The 3745-nt window shown below is 38.6% G+C and overlaps 1 non-coding gene across 1 annotated transcript; it reads right to left on the reverse strand.

The window, feature by feature from the left end:
* Nucleotides 1-851: 851 nt before the first annotated feature.
* On the reverse strand, nucleotides 852-959 carry LOC124245229 (U6 spliceosomal RNA). The gene has a single exon (XR_006890229.1). It is a non-coding gene; the product is annotated as a U6 spliceosomal RNA (small nuclear RNA).
* Between the last annotated feature and the right edge of the window lie 2786 nt (nucleotides 960-3745).

Below are 3745 nucleotides of genomic sequence, written 5' to 3' on the forward strand. Positions count from 1 at the left end.
GAGAAGTTTTTATTATTAGATAATAATCTATTTTCCATTGATTAGATTGGACTAATAATCAAGTCTATTATTTTCCTTTTTAAATTTTTCTGTTACTTTTAAACTTTAAAAGCCCTTTCCTACCTAAATACCACACATTCACCCATATCTTCTTATTTTTATGGTTTGGCTTTTTACATTTAACTTTTCAATAAGAAATATGAAATAATTTATTGCCAGCACATAGAAAAAACAATGAGGAACTCCCCAAACACTTAAAATGAGATCATATAATGGATGAGAACACACATATGCATTATTACCTTAGCAAAATTGGCTACCAAGCTGAAGCTTCATTTAACATATGAGAACAATGGTGGAAGCTAGAAAAGGGAATACCAAAGAGATTCAGTCCAAGGAGAGATATCGCAATCAGATCTTTGTGGCAGGTACATCCTTTTGGTAGAAATAGACACATCTGGCTATCACCAGCCACTAGAACATCCAACTTTCTGTCCAGTTCTGCTTCCAAGTTCTCCATGTTCACTTCTAATTGTGAGTTGTCTTCGTATGTTGCTTGCCTACAGGGAGAGAATACACTGACTAAAGAACACAAATATCCAGTCTGTCTGTGTTACAAAAGAGTGAGTTGGCATTCTAGTTTACACAACACTCTTGTTTGTCTGTCTAGCAAAGATCAGTTCCTAGGAGCTGACTGCTTCACTTCTGTTTAGAGTCAAATTTCAGAGCCTAAGAAACCAGCTCAGTGCCTTGAACACAATGATGACACCCAAGCTTGGCTCCCTTTTTGGACTTGCCTAAAAATCACCGTCTTCTCTAGGTGCTTTATATAGCACAATGCATGATTGCTTCAAAGACCAATGCACCTCATGAATTCTTTGTATCATCCTTGCAGACAGACCATAATAATCTTCTCTGAATTATTTCAGTTTTAGAATTTGTGCTACCAAAGTGAGCACATGCATTATATTTAAAATCTAAAGCAAGGGCCAATGAACCCTTTGGCAAATGGGCCAAATTCAGTTCATTGCCTGTGTTCATAAATACAGTTTTATGGAAACACAGCCATGCCCATTCATTTAGCCATTCATATGGCTGCTTTCACTCTAAGGCAGAGTTGAGTTGTTGTGAGAAAGTGACCATAGGGCTGGCAAAACTAAAATATGTATTACCTGGCCATTTACAAAACAAATTTGCTGACCCCTGTTCTGGGTGGCAGAGCCACAAGATAAAATGAACCTGGATCCCTAGATGAGCTAGTGGAGTAGAGCTCTAGCCATCCAGAATGGCTCATCTTCAACTGGACAATGGAAGGAAGTACACCTCTATCTTATTTGTGCCACTGGATTTTTGTGGCATTGTGTAATTATCATGTGCCATAATTAACCACCGCATAACAAATCAGTTTAGGAATAGTTACATATCAGTAAGTTTAGACTAGGTTATGCTGCTCTAATAATAACCTTAAAATCTTAGGTGCTTATAAGAAATAGGTTTATTTCTCACTCATGCTATATGTCTGTCCACTGTGAGTGAACTCCCAGTTCTGCCCCACATCTTCTCACTCCAGGGCACCAGCTGAGGGAGCCCCCCATCATTCAAACCATCGTTACCTGGTAGAGGAAGGAATATGAAAATCATGAACTGTCTCTTAAAGTTTCCACCCAGAAGTGACATCCATCGCTTTTGCTCACATTCTATTGACCGAAGTAAGGTATGTGCTATAGCAGATACTACTGAGGCCCTGCCCCATGTCTCCTCAGTCATCAAAGTTCACCTGGAGCTACAGAGCAGTTCCCAGCAAGCTGACAGCCTTCTACCTGAAATGCCTGTTTCTCTCGCTTTCTATTCCCAAGGGCTTTCACCAACACCAGAACTTTTTCCACAAGTGAGCACAGCCCAGAAATACAAGGATGTTAATGCCACTGGGGCAACCTTCAACAACTGGAGGATGGGAGTTGGTGACAAATGCCCCAGAACCCCTTTCCTTTGATAGCACAATCCACATGATATCTCTGGGGGTTTGCAACAGGATTGAGTACTAGTTGCCCATAGTTTTTCCCCCATTCCTGTCTCACTTCCACTTCCTCATTTTTATTTCCCCAAATCACTTCCCAAATATTCTACACTGCACCCAAGCCTTTGTCTCAGGGTCCACTTTAACAGGAACTCAAATTAAGATACATGGCCACATTTTTCACAGAAACTTAAAAAACAATCTTAAAATTTGTATGGAACTACAAAAGACCCCAAATACTCAAAGCAATCTTGAGAAAGAACAAAGTGAGAGTCATTACACTTCCCAATTTCAAGCTATATTACAAAGCTATAGTAATCAAAACAGTATGGTACTGGTATAAAAACTGACACATAGACCAATGGAACAGAATAGAGAACCCAGAAACAAACCCACACATATATGATCAACTAATATTTGACAAGGAGGCCAAGAATAATCAATGAGATAAGGATAGTCTCTTCAAAAAATGGAATTGGGAAAACTGGCTATCCGTATACAGAAGAATGAAATTGGACCCCTATCTTACATCACTCACAAAAATTAACTCAAAATGGATTAAAGACTCAAGTGTAAGACCTAAAACTATAAAAATCCCAGAAGAAAACATAGGGAAAATTCTCTTTAACATCAATCTTGGCAATCATTTTTCAGATATGACACCAAAAGCACAGCAACAAAAGCAAAAATCAACAAGTGGGACTACATCAAGCTAAAAAGCTTCTGCACAGCCAAAGAAACAATCAACGAAAGGAAAAAGTAACCTACAGAACAAGAGAAAATATTTGCAAGTCATATATCTCGTGAAAGGTCAATATCCAAAATATATAAGGAACTCCTACAACTCAATAGGAAGAAAAACAAACAATCCAATTAAAAAATGGACAGAGGGCTTGAGCAGACATTTTTCCAAAGAAGATACACAAATGGCCAACAAGGACATGAAAAGGTGCTTAACATCATCAATCATCAGAGAAATGCAAATCAAAACCACCATGAGATATCACCTCACACCTGTTAGGATGGCTATTATCAAACAGACGAGAGATAACAAATGCCGGTGAGGATGTGGAGAAAAGGGAACCCTTGCACACTGTTGGTGGCAATGTAAATTGGTACAGCCACTACGGAAAACGGTATGGAGGTTCCTCAAAAAATTAAAAATAGAACTACCATATGATCCAGCAATCCCACTTCTGAGTATATATCCAAAAAAGTAAAATCACTGTCTCAAAGAGATATCTGCACTCCCATGTTCAGTGCCATCGTTATTTACAACAGCCAAGATATGGAAATAACCTAAGTGTCCATCGAGGGATGAATGGATAAAGAAAAAATATATACGCACACACACACAATGGAATATTATTCAGCCATAAAAAAGAAGGAAATTCTGCCATTTGCAACAACATGGATTGACCTTGAGGGCTTTATGCTAAGTGAAATTAATCAGACAGAGAAAGACAAATACGGTATGATCTCACTTAGACGTGGAATCTAAAAAAAAGCCAACCTCATAGAAATAGAGAACAGACTGGTGGTCACCAAGGGCTCGTGGCATGGGGGAAATGGGGAGATGTTGGGCAAAGCATACAAACTTGCATTTGTAAGGTGAATAAGTTCCGGGACTCTGAGGTACAGCAGAAATACTGTATTGTGTACTTGAAAGTTGGTATGAGAGGAGAGCTTTAATGTTCTCACCATAGTAAAACAATAGCAAAATGGTAA

Source organism: Equus quagga, chromosome 9, assembly GCF_021613505.1.
Source record: "Equus quagga isolate Etosha38 chromosome 9, UCLA_HA_Equagga_1.0, whole genome shotgun sequence".
NCBI classification, from domain to species: domain Eukaryota; kingdom Metazoa; phylum Chordata; class Mammalia; order Perissodactyla; family Equidae; genus Equus; species Equus quagga.